Source organism: Barbatula barbatula, assembly GCF_947034865.1.
Source record: "Barbatula barbatula genome assembly, chromosome: 3".
Lineage (NCBI taxonomy): Eukaryota > Metazoa > Chordata > Actinopteri > Cypriniformes > Nemacheilidae > Barbatula > Barbatula barbatula.
In genome coordinates, this window is record NC_136764.1 from 6,150,868 (window position 1) to 6,165,585 (window position 14,718).

Sequence of the window (14,718 nt, forward strand, 5' to 3'; positions counted from 1 at the left end):
AGCTCAGTTTGACACTACTCTAGTGGAGTACAACTCTAATGGAGACATTAGTGAGATTTCTGTCTCTTTTTCTCAGGATAAATATCAGAGATGCAGATTAGACTTCAGCACAATTTGTTCTTCTTTTAATCTCACTAATGTGCCGGATAAATAATTGAGATAGTAAAGAGATTTCGTATGTGATTTTTTCTTAAAAGAATTGACCTGAGTATCACTCTATCAGTAGTAAAAATGTGTTGAAAAGCATTAGTTGGTGATCTGTTAATACAGTGAATGTTCAGGTATGCATGTTTATGTAACTATGCAGCGTAGCAAACAGGTCTTAGAAGGAAACTTGTGGATGTTTATTTTAAATACAGCTTTCCAGAGATTTTATCAGCGGGTGAAAGATTCCTTCACGTTTATTGAAAGCTTCTAGTGAACTGAACAAGAGTTCCCAAGAACGTTTTGAGGTTTAGCCATAATTTACTCCCCCTCATTGTTCTGAACCCCTATTTATTTTTTCTTAGAAACACAAAATAAGAAGGCTTGAATTTCTACTTTCTGCACAACAAATGTGTTCGATCTGTTAAACAGCCAAGAACGCACCATAAAAGTTTCATAAAAAGTTCCAGGGGGACAAAGAATCGAACCCAGGGGTCGTACAGTATGCACTATGATTGTGTTTTAGTGTCCTTTGGGTGTCCACATTTGTTGTGTAATGGCTGGAATACACTACAAGACTGTCAACTAGACATCCTACACTTGCAGACTTTTTGAAAGTTTCAGACAGAAACGCTCATCAAATCTGCAGACTGGCACAGACTTTCTGAAACAAGTCCAAACTGAAGATCTGGGTAAAGTCTGAACAAAAGTCTTGTAGTGTATTTTTGCCTTAAGCAGAGCAGCTCAGCGCCTTCTTTTTGGAGGAACTATTCTTTAAAGATTGAAGCGTGCAAATTATATGCACTTATGAGCTGTACTTTCTGTGGTCTAAATAGCATATTTGGCATACTTGGCAGAGCGCATTGACCTCTGCGTGGCCTAATACTCTTAAGTATAGTACAATACAAGCTAAAGAATAACTGTCTGGGAAACCGTTTGCGCGATATGAATACATTGAGGTTCTCTGTCTCAGGGTGCGAACGCCTCTACTTATTGTCTTCTCTTCCTAATTGAACCGTCATCTTTATGAAGGTGTGGAACATCCGCCAGGGTGGAGACCCGACATCAATGTACACAAGCAAGTCCAAACGATTAGTCTTATATTTCCTGAGGGGGAAGCTTTGTGTGCTGAGATGTTCCAGTCAATGGGAGCAGATTTGTTATGGTAAACAGATCTCCATCACTCTTGACATGACGGGGCGGAGTTAACAGAAAGCAGGTAATCGCTCACTAATATGCAGGCCCGGACGCAATCGACTAACATTTTCTGAATTTTTTCCACGCTGATGCAGAAGTCGAGATTAGTGGGCTATTATTGGTCACTGAAATATTTATAAAGATATGTCATTAATATTTCATATTGGGGGTGAGACGATGCACTCGGCTCACAAATGCAACACGTCATACTGGGTTCATGCAAATGTTATGTTATATACAGGACGTGTGCACATATTTTTCTTTCACCCTCTAGTTCACCCTCAATTTCCTCTAGTTTTTTGCATTTAAGCATATTTTTTCCTGATTGAAAGTCATTTTTCTTCACTTGCTACTGTTTTACACAGTGGGAAACTAGGGGGAAACTCTTGCACGGGTCAGGAAATGGCAGATGGGTTATGTCTAAGGACAAAAACAGACAGGGTGCTGGAAATGTTATGCCAGACTGGTCGTAATGGTTCATGTGGGACTAGGGTGACCACCCGTCCTGCACAGCATTTTCATATTGAGCAAATATCCCACATTTTCATCAGTCTGTTGGATTAGCTGTAAAACACGTTATTTAACCCGAAACGCACACGAGACGCTTGTTTGCGCTATTATTTATTTAACTTTTTAACAGCGCTGTGTCAAAAGCAGCAACCCTGTGCACACCAGTGTCCAATGAGCTCATACAAACGCAACTATTTATTTTTAAGCATGACTTCTATCCAATAGATGAGTAGACGTGAATTCGGTCATCAAGAGGCTGCGACATCCGTCAATCAAACTGTAGATCGGGTGGCATCCCTATCACGTCAAATTACAGAGTAAGTCACTAAAACATCCTAAACTGTGTGGATTCGAAACTGAGTTTAAAGGATGTGGTTAGCGTATTAAAATGAAAATGATAAGAAAATAATGAAATGCATTAACAAGGCATTTTAAAAGAGAAACTCTTTTTCAAAATTTGTCTGTTCTTTAATTTTTCACTGGTGTCCCACATTGTCCCAAACAAACGTATTACCTGTCCCACGTATGGTTTGTTGGGGGGTGGTCTTAACGGGTCATGTGGGGCAGGGGCAAGGGTTTTATACATGGGGTGGCAAAGGGGGACAAGAGCACAAATAAGGGGAGGCGAGACCTGAACGTAAACGTTTTAATTTTCGCAGTTGCATTGTCAGGAATTAATTTAATAATATTATTGATCCTTATTACAGTTTGATCAGATCATTTTTTCTGATCAGCAAAAAAAGCGTAAATCTTTTCATTTAACTTTTGCCTGTTTTTGCCAACATTAAAATGCAGAGGGTTTAAGTGATGATTATGATGATGACTTATTTCTTTGTACAATAATAAAGGAATAAATAGTTTCAACATAAAAATCGTTTAAGGAGAAGGGGAATTCTCCCCTTAGAGGTCTTGTACGTGTCAAAGCAGTTTTACAAAGGTCACAAAATAGTGCCTTAAACACTCTCCAGTAAACATGTCATAGACTGTGTGAAACATTATAGTCTCATATCTGTTTCTCAGCGCAATTCAATCCAAACTTGTTATATTGTTGGTTGAAAGACAACTGCAGAAACTTGATGTAACTACTTAGTTTATTGATGATCAAAGTTGTTTAAACAGTTTTGATAAGTGAATGTGATCTGAAAGTGAAATCCTGATAGAAAATTTTTATTTATCTTCCAGGCTACATCATATGTATAAAACCAGACACATTTATAAAGAATTAGTATAATTATATACACAAACGTGCAGTCAAGTAAATCTGCTCTGTTTATGACAGACGGATCTCTCGAGATTGGATTGACAGATGTAGTCTTCACTTTCTAGCATGCTCAAAGAGCATTTCTGCTGCGGCTCTTTCTTGTCCAGCAGCACACACTTTGTTTATTTTAAATGCATTTATTTATCTTAAACGTACAGTACACGTTATGGCCTCATTTGTGTGACGAATTAGCGGCTAACAGGGTTAGCGCTACACAACACTAGTACTTTACAATTTGCCTTACGCAGTGGTTTAAATAGAAAAGAGAAAGAGATCGCATTTAGAATGGTCTTTCCATATGACGGATAAACTTTGCAGTTAATCCGCGAGTCACAAGCTTTTATTGTAACAGTAGGCAGGTTTTATCTACCACTATTGCTTTGGTATATTTAATGCATGGAGATTTACATTCTCACCTACATGTCTCTGGAGAAAGCATTTTTCTTTAGACTCAGCTGCAGTTATACTGCAGCTCCTGCCTGAGGATATATGCTGTGGCTGCTCAATCGCCGACAGACACTCGTCTCTAATAGAATATTAGCAATTTGCGATTCTCTGTACACTGAATCCCAAAACGATTTGTACATTATATTAGGACCCAAGTCATGACTTTATGGTCAGTGTTGGGGTGGCAAAGTGCCACCCCAACGGTGCCACCCCTGTGTACACGCCACTGGTGAGATGGGCAAACAAACCTTGGTTGCTGTATTTCAGGACTTATTTGAAGTAATATATATAAAACATAACATTCGCAGTATAGTGAAGTTTGCCTGAAATGCAGGTTAAATGTTTTCTATATTTATAATGTGGTAATGTCTTTCATTGGATAATTAGTTATAATAAAAGTTGCATTACCTCATTCGACTTAATTACTTATTTTAGTTGGAGTTTGATGGATGAAACCAGAAGATAACACTGCTTGCAGCGTCAGTGCGAAACAATGGTTTCATTCAATGCAACACTGGAGTTAAAAATAAAAGACTCAAAACCATAAAACTGATGTTTAATAATAGATTGCATAAGCTACATTCAAAGCCCTTGCTGCTTTTTTGTATTAATGTGTTAAGTTATAAAGTTAGGAGAATTAATATTATTAGTTTTTTGAAAGTGGTTTTATTGGGATTTTTTTTGTTAATACATTTATTTACTCATTGAAATTATTTCCTCCATAATAATAATATATAATTGCTGGATTTATTCTTGAATAGGCCACTTAATGCACATCACGTTTTTTTGTACTTCTTCGCCTGCTTAAGGTGTTACTACACCGGTTTATAGGGTTTTCTGCACATTGCTGGACTAAATCATAAAATCATCAGAAGTCTAAGAACACATTCTTCCTTACCTTGACATTTTATTGGAAACCCACCGAAATCCAGACAGCCCAAATGCGTTCAGACATATAGGAGCACACAGTTATAGCAATAAGCTTTCCTGATACTGCTGCGCTTTGTGAAGGCTCGTATCCATTAACACTTCTGAGTCATTCCTCTAATCACTGGACTAATAATCAAACAACGATTTGAGTTTTCAGAGACGGATGTTTGATTTATTGCCCTGTCGAGGTGAATCGCTGCCATCCGTGTGGATTATGAAACGTGTTCTATACTCACTATTGAGTTTGACAGTTGCAGCGCGTGTGATGAATGACGGATAGTTGTTATATTATGACGCCAGGGATGATTCATTGATGTTTTAAGTGTTAGGTCTACCTCTTAATTTTGATTTATTTATTTTGAACTCCACTGATCGGATTGGACGGGTGTTATGAAGCACGCCCTGAGTTAGACTGCAGAAACTATTACTACTATCTTTCCTAAATGTCATAAATATATGTGAGTGATGCTTGCCTCATACAAAATTATATTAGGATGTTGTGGGCTCTTGCCAGAATGCTACAATGAGGTTGCTATTGTGATCTGAATGGTTTTAGTGTGTTGCTAAGGTGTTTAAAGTGGATAATGTGAGATCAATGTTATACTTAGGTTAGGGGGCAGGTTTATGATCAATAATAATGAGATTTGCCTTCAAATGAGTTCTCCTTTTGACATAAATTATTGAGCTGTATCCGTTTTTACTAGGGCTGTGCATTTAAAGCATTAATTATAATTAGAAGTATAAAAACATAAACGCAATAAAAAATGTATACATCCACCTCGCCCCAAACATAAGTGGGTCATTCTACATTTCATACAGTTGACTGGTGACAAATACGATGCTCATGCTGGTCACAACTTACTGCGTGATATAACATACAGAATACTCTCAGAAAGAACCTAAAATTAAAATGATCTGCGCAAAAAGTTACCTAAATGTACCCTGAATGAGATTTCGTCTCATATTTCTTTAGTAATGCAATTACACAAGCGCAATTTCGTAACAGTGCTGTTTTTGTCCAGAAAACGAATAAAAAATGTTTTATACAACAGTTAAAGGTCCAGTCAGTAATATGTACCGGCGAGGTTGCGAATTGCAACCAACCGCTCACTCCACCCATCTCCCATCCTTTCGAAACACTATGACGGCTCTAGAGATGGGAATTTTGATTCATTTGAGTGATTCGTTCTTTTTCAGTTAGTTCACCAAAATGATTCGTTCAGACTCATTCAGTTTATTCGTCATATATTACATATGCCAGAAGGTGGCGAAAATTAGTGTCGTATGTAGTACAAGTCATTTTAATAACGTGTTTTTATAACCGTAATGTATATTTTGCTACAATATATCATAATCTGTATTGACCGATGAACATGGTTTCTCTAATTCATTCGGTCAGCAGCTTCTCGTTCACGAACGAGATGTCTGTTCGTATGTCAGATGACTGACTAGTTCAGTGAAGAGGCGTATTTACTCATTAGCTCGGACTAATGATAGCGTTTAAACATCCTGCACTTAGGGACTATTGGCTCATGCTCAGTCTTTCACAGCAGGACAGTGATACCAGAATCGGGTGCAGATTAAATGTGCATGACGTCACTGATTTCTCATATTTAATCAAAGCGACACGCAAACAACAGCAGTGTAAGCATAAACAAACTATTTGTGTGCGTTAGCATGTCATGAATGTGTCATAAACTTGAATTGTTGTAAATATAAATACGTACGTATTTATATATAAATACATGCTTATAACAAACAATATTATACTTTCATTAGGAACAATTACGTTTTACTACAAACCACAGTTAGATCATCATATTTGTTAAATAGTACTTTTAGGTTTTTGTAATGTACCTATCGTTTAAGCATTATATTTACAGTACAACCATTTGGATTGGCATGGTAAGAAGACAAAGTACAAGTTCATGAATGACACGTTCAGACTCAAAACACCGGCTATTTCTTAAGAATGTTAGTAACCAAACTCTTTTGGTCTTTAATTATAATAATTTAGCTTCTGAAAAAAACTAATTCATGTTTTAGCTTCTGAACATCTGAAGCTACTTTTGATATTATTCTCATTATGGCTTTAAATGATAATTTGGCCCCAAACGTGATGTGTGATTAAGTTGCGATTAATTAGATTAATTAATCGCAACATCATGTGATTATTTGGATTAAACATTCTCACGAATTGCCTCACAGCTCTAGTTTTACAAGTTTTGTTGAATATTCAAGTTACTTCTGCACTAAAGGTTTAAATAAGGAAACGCAACCAAGGCTTTTCCTGGAAGTGCATGTTTGTGTCATTATCCTTTCGAGCATCGCAACCTAAATCAGATCACATCTTATCAGACAAGACAGATTGTTTAGCAAGAAATTCCATGTTATCATGTCGTCTGTCTTGTGAACTGTGACAGATACTTTGAAGAAGTGGGCGTCTCTTTAATGTGCAGTATGACAGGATGGAATATTTGAGAATAAACAGACATTGTGTCATTTGGCATCACAACAGCTATTGATGCCAGCTTTAGTCGTTCTGCCAGTCCAGTGCCCCGCTCTGTTACAAATATTAGTGTTTACCACATCATTAAATGTAATTAGGGACGGATTCTATGGCGTGCAAATGTAGAAGCGTGACAGCCGGTATTTTGTTATAGCTGCAGATATATATTTGTATGGCTATTAATGGTTAGTTAATACTACATTTTGTTACACTGTACTTGTATATGTGTAATGACAATAAAGTTGAATCTAATCTAATCTAATCTAATGGGAAGAACGGCTCGACATTATTTACAGGTCAAACAGAGAGAAAAGTTAAAGAGTAAATATTTATTGCAAACATTACTGTATTATCATCATATATACTATTACTGTGCTACAATATTTTGTTCATACATTGTACTTCTATTTCTGGTTAAATTGCAATCAAATGCTTATGCTTAAGGTGAAGCCATAGATAAAGTGTAAGAACCTATAGACGGCTGTCATTAAAACATTAGTGGTCTGTGTGGGGGTCTTATACTGGTTTGGTCCATCATGGACAGGTAAACTGTGTATGGTTGACAGAAGGGGGTCGGGAACACACTCTTAAGATCAGGCAGGGATTAGCCCTAATGCGGCTTGCTTTATCTGGCCTCACGTGGGTTAACACCTGGGATTGGCTCCCGGGTGTGGAAACAGCCGTCCCGGCTAAACTTACTGTCGTCTGATCAATTGGATTCACTCACACGCTGGCCCTATGAACAATACTCACACTCGATACTCACACCAAATACACAAATACTGAAGAACAATCACAGCTTCACATAAGATAAGGATTTGTTGTAATGACCTGCACAGCTATACCATATAGACTGTACTGTATATACAGCTGTACCTGGTATAAAATCTATACACACAGCATCTGAACACACACAACCCTGCTTGATATAGAATCTAAACAGACAGATCTATAGTTGATACAGAATCTATATATACATACTGTAGTTATGCATGATATAGAACCTGTATACGCACAGCTAGGGTTGATATAGAATCAACACAGACACAGCTATGGTTTGTTTTTTATTTAAGCCATAAAAAAAATACAACTAACCGACACAATAAAACTACAATATAAACATAACAAAACAAAAACCGTAAAAAACTCTATTTTTCATCATATACACAGCTTTGGTTGATATAGAATATATGCAGACACAGCTATGGCTGATATAGAATATTTATACACATAGCAATGGCTGTTATAGAATCTACATACAGTACATATAGCTATAATCTATATATACATATCTATGTATGATATAGAATCTAAACGCACATCGCTACGTTTAATGGAATATATAGACTAGCATGCTTAAAGAATCCATACAGACACAACCATGTATATAATAGAATCTACACACACACACTTCTGTGCTATTTATATAGGCTACACACTTATGCTTAATGTAGAATCTATACACAACCATGCTTGATGTATAATGTATACACTGGCATAGAAAAATTTGTCACAATTTTCCCCAATAATCTTCACATTTTCAGTCATTGATATTCCAATTTTTTTTTTAATGTTTCAGTACACAAAGCACCTGTGTATTCGCTTGCTGAGGTGTTTGTCATTTTGTAGTGTTTTATAGGAAGTGTTGCTTGTATTCTGGGCTTTAAAATAGTTATTCGTTTCACGTTTGCTTCTGAAGTTAACTTCGGAACAAGAATTTGCGCTACACGACTGCCTGCAGCATCTTCACACATGGACAAAACTTACTACGGAAGTTGAAGGGTTATTTATCTGCAATCATGAGATTTGCGTAGTAGTCACGCTTTGTGCACTTCAACGTCCTTTATGTCCACTTCGCAGGGCTTTTACAGGCGAATTGAACATACCTCTGAAGCGATAAGATGTACACGGATGTACACTCAAAATCAGAATGCTAGGTGGGTAAAGAGTAGTGAACGAATGTAGGGAATGATTTGTGTACTCAGAATTCGGACAACACTACAAAATGGCCGACAGTGAACTTTATAGGAGATGAGGCGAATTCAGACACAGCCTTACTCTCTTGGCGCAAAAGATGCTACGCACAACATGTGACATAATTAAACCCATAATTTTGAAAACAGCGAGGAGCACGGATTGTTCGATCAAGCAGAGTAACAAATCAAAAATTCCTTCGTTTTTATTTTTATTTCGAGCAATCAAAAATCTGAGGGGGCTGTACATGTAAATGTAGCCTCTTGGCTACGCTACTCGTTTGGCCGTTGCATTGTACAAAAACCTAAAAATATTAAATATTTACTTTGTGTTAAAATTTTAAGTTTTTGAACATGTTTTAACTTGCATTAAAGCTATGAAACATGCCTCCGTACATTTGGTTGATGCTCCTTTGTTTAAAACAAAGTGTGTTGCGGGGTTGGCGTTTACAGATGTCCTGCGTAATAATTTTCATTGAACTTCATCTTGGTAAAAACGAGAATGTCACAACGCATCCGTGTCGCATCTGCGTTTCTCACATTGTGAGCATGATCGTCGTGTATACAGTATATTTAAAACGACGAACTTGAGCTGAGATGCTGTAACTTGCTAGGAGGAGTAAAGTGCTGACAAGCTGCATTTACACTTGTACAGTTTCGTCTGGAATGCGTCGTAACCCCCTCCTGAAGTGGTCTGACAGATAGGAATTAAATCCGTCTCGAAAGTGTTTTTCGGAAGGGTTTAATACCTGGTCTTTTCACGATGTGATAGATAGATTGGTTAATGTTAAACGGAGAAAAAAATCTGTTATTCACCTGTTAAATGCAATTACAAATAAGCGCTGCTGTTCAGAACGATTAAACTTGATTTCGTTTTTGTTTTCCTTTTTTTTCCGGCTCAAACTTCGTTCGTTTTATGTTCCTTGAAACGGTTCATAGTCCTGCTTGTACTCCTTGTTGTACAGTAGCAATGTATAGCTGTGCTTTATTTAAACAGAATCGACACAGCCAGCTTATTAACGTTTGGTTTTATTAGCTGATCTATATATAACATATCTGACTGCGGCAGCATAACCAGAATGCATACAGAACATTCAAGATCATAGTGTACGGTATGGAAATGGATTGTGTCACACCTTCGTGTGTTTGTAGGTGCGCAAGATTTCTGTGGCAACCGACACATTATGCTGACTAATGCACATCAGGCTAATAATTTACAGACACTCATACAACCAAATATCTAATGATGTTAGCATGACTAATGCTTTGTTTATACGTTGTGCAACAAAAGTGGGTCAAACATAATTCTGGCTGATTTATTTCAGTTTTTAGTGCTACAGACCCTGTTTAATACAGTTATTATATTGACTGCTAAGTATCATGACAGTCCCATCTTTGGTCTGCTGACCCTTAATATGGAACGCAGACCAAACATGATATCACATTTAGGCTCATTTTCAAAATGCGTCGAGTGAATCTGTTAGCATCTTGCACTCGGGAATCACACGCTTACTGTCAGTCAGCAGCTGTGAAAGGCATTTAGTTTGTGTGTTTGGAGGTTGGCCAGTGCATGTGTGGAAGCTATGTATGAAATGCAACAGCTGTCACACACTGAACCTGTGCAATCTGACCATAACCCTGAACGATGCTTGCCAGTATGAAGATGATGCTTTAGCTCACAGCATCACAAGATCCTAACATCTTGGCGTATAGAGGTGAGCCTTCTATAGTAAGAAGTGTTACAGTGGTGATAGACGAAACTATATAGAATATATTGTTACAGTCTCGTATAAATACAGCTTAATTGAATTAAGCCAATACGTTTTTGAAGTCCTTGTGAATTCAATGTTTACATGGATTTAAAGGGATCGTTTTCCTGCATCTGTTTTCTGCAGAACAGCAAAGAAGATATATGTATACAAACAACACTGAACGCCATTGACTTCCATTGTATGAACACTGAGCCGTTTCTCAAAATATCTTCTTCTGTGTTCCACTGAAGAAAGAGTAACATGGAGATTTACAACCACATACGGGTGAATAAATGATGACAAAATGTATATTGTTGTGCAAAGCATCCTTTAAGGAGATCTATAAACTAGTATGCTCCAAAACATTGACAAAATTCACATTTAGAAGAATTACAAGAATTCATCTTCCATTGCGGATCAACAATTGTCATGCCATCATTCTGTTTAGCTTTTCATCAGATTCCAGACGGCAAGGTAGGCTAAAGTCTATTAGCCGTTTTAAAAGGGGGAGGAGCCAGTCAGTATGCCCCACCCCGACCTCCTGAAATATTGAATTATATTACGATTCTGCCAAGTGTTTTCTATCAAATCGTTTTTGTTTGTTTTATGGCACTCTGCCCACTCTGTATCTTTACAGCCATGAAGTGGACAGTTTAGTTTAGCGAGTTGGATTTGTGGCTCCGTTGAGGATTTCCTACAGTGGGAATGCAATATCAGTGTCTACACTTCCAAGGTTAGGACAGGCATCTCACCCGTGCTGCGTGTTTCAGAGTTGTGTTTCCGGCCGTCTCTCACCCCACTTATTTTTCTTGTGGCTGGCAGTAAAAATGTGTAGGGAAAGCCTGAAACATCTGACAGGCATAAAATTCCAGATGCACCAGGGATGTGTGCATGTGTATTTCGTGACTGATAGCTGATAAGGACGTGACCTTTATGTATCTCGCATTGGTCAGCGTGTACTGTAACGTTTTTAAGATCTGCAAAGATGTTTTTCGTGTGTTATTCATGATCAGAAATCGATAACCATAATTTGTTGTAATGCGTAATTTAACGGTCCGGATGTCCTGCCCTGACATGAAAAGAGCAAGGACAATTTTATTGCTCAGATGTTGCTTTTTCGTAGCTCTAGATGTTTGATGGAGTCCTCTCTGTTTTGTTTTGAGTCTCAACTTAGTCTCAGATGTCTCTCATAAAACACAAAATGTGTATGCATGAAGAATATGGAGGTGTAAAATGAATGTAGATTCAATAATATTGATTTGACAAATCTGAGCTCAGTTTGTGACATTTCTGACTCTTTTCTCAGCAGAAATGTCTGAGACACAATTCACAATTGAGACTTACGCAAAAGTTTCCATATGCTCCTTTGAATCTCATTAATGTCCAGGAGAAATAATTGAGATATTAAAGAGATCACATCTCTTTTGCCATATTTGCGTGTTGCAGAGAGAAGTCTATATTTTGGTAAGCCTGGCGCTGTTGTTCGTGATGGTATTTTAAAAGTCCTGATGATTAAGGACTGGCACAGTTCAATGCAACTTTCTCAGAGCGTGTCATAGCAGGACGGAAAAGAAAAACAAACCCACCCATCCAAGCTCATCTGTCTGAATAAGGAATGTGTCAAAGCGCTGTGTGGTTTTGTGTGGATGGTGCTTGCACCTGCGGGCCTGAGCATCGGTTTTGCTGCGAAATGGACTTTCAGCGGACTTAGCGCAGGTAACAGGAGTTGAAAGGCTCAAGTGAATTTCAGCTTAACACGCCGTGACTTTGCTACCCCAAAATGCACCAGATCCCATTGACGACTGTGATTGGGTCATTATTAATTTTAATCTCTTTATAATATATAAAACCAGCTATTTTACTGCGTTAAATATGATTCGAATTGGTCAATAAGAATCAATGTTGTTATGATTACACAATATCGCACGGGAGGATTAACATACGTCATCTACGATGGATTGTCATTAGAGGGTGGAAGTGGTTTTTCAGATTTGAACTAAAGATTATGAGGGCACTGGATTTTTTAAAAGAGAATGATCCACATTGATAAACTATTTACAATAAACGCTGCAATACTTTGTGAAAAAATAGGCATTGTAATTTTTATTTCACTGGGACTGTAAAGGAGAAGTTCACTTCAAAATTTGCCCACATTGACTTTCCATAGTAGGAATGAAAATGACTATTGAAACAGAATGGGTAGGATTTTGAAGTGAACTAATCCTTTTAAAGATGTTATATTGGAGTTTATCCAAGTGTCATTACAACACAAAATCTGTTTAGTGTTTTTTTTGTTTCACATCTATTGAATCTGATAAAGACATTCAAGACAACACATGTGTATCTTCAAACCAGCTCGCACATTGGTGCTTCTTGAATCTGCGGTGATCTGCAATATTTAACACCCTGACTGTAAGTAGCAGCTTACGTTAACAAAAGAAGATTCTTACCAAGTGGCCCGCTAAGCCAGACTTATCGGGGTTGGCGTTGCGTTGGGTCGACCTCAGGCAACAGGAGGGGAGAGCAAATCCCTCATGGCGAGCGGAGAGCCGGGGTTGAAGACGATAGCTTGTGCTGTCTTTCCACACGGTATATCCATGTAATCGGCAGAAGAGCCTTGTGCGCTCTGAAGGGCTGGGCTGGGGTTTGTTAGGATGGATGTTAAGTATTAGAGCAGTATCCTAGAGATTCCTTCTCATGGTGACGTATCCTCCGGGCTTTCCGATAAGTTTACATCACAGTGTTTTCCGGCCCCTCTGGAGGTGGGCTGGGAGTTTCCTCATCCTTTGACATATTCGGTTATGTAAGCCGGAGGTTCTGCGATTAAAATCAGTTTTTGAAATGAACGGGCGGCAGGGTAGGTTTTGGTGATTTTTGTCCGGTTCTAGGATTTCAGACCTGAAACAGAAATAAATTGGCATTGATTGTGTTTATGGGAAAGCAGGTGGAATATTAGTTAGCTTTGCTCCACAATCTTGCGATACAATTACAACTGTATTTTGGATGTATCTTAGTCTTAGCCTGTTTTATAACATTAAATGCATCCAATCCATGTTTAATGAGAATGAGTTGATGCATAACGTACATTAAAGGGACAGTTCAATATACATACAGGGACATGTGTCATGACAAACCTGTGCGACTTTGTTTCTTCTGCAGAGCACAAAAGAAGATATTTTGAAGAACGTCAATACTCCACTGTATGGACACAAAACCACGGAGACATTTCTCAAAATATCTTCTTTTGTGTCACGCAAATGATGACAAATGATGACTTTTGTGAACAAATGATGACAGACTTTTTTTTATCTTGGTTCACTTTAATACATGCGATTTTAAACTTTTTTTCATCTATTTTAATGATCAAAGTTCAAGTAAGAAAGCAAGTGACCGGTATCAACTTGATAATTGGCGAACGGTTGTTAGTGAAAACCGGTATTGCGCAATAATTCAGTCTGTACATCCCTGGTAATGTACAATGTATTATCCTGTATGTGGATGTGCTGTGTTTTACAGTATCGTGTTATTCAGCAACAGACTCTTCGAGGATCAATAGTAAGTCGAGTCTCCCATGAGAATCATTTTTTTAGAGGATTATAAATCAGCCAGTTAGAATGCATGCAAAGCTGCCAACGTTATACTATAATGAAACGGTTTTGAAACCTCGTGTCGAGCGGAGCCAGCGATTTTTAGTGTCCTGTTACTAAGATAAACCTTTAAGGTTCTTAATTCCTTCCAGATCTCCAGCCTCATCTGCTGTAGTGATCTTCAATTTAGACCAAAAAGGTGACACATTTGTTCCATTTTATTCTTCAATTCATGTTCATGTCCATACAATTGTTGTCCTCCTTTTCCTCTTAATTTCTTTAATTTAAACCTTAACTGTACCGAACCCAAAAACATTTAAAACACATCACAATGGGGACGTCTCAAAATGACAAGGTACTTAAACAGACTTCCAAGTTCATTCCCTCTGCACTTACCATGTGCCATTAG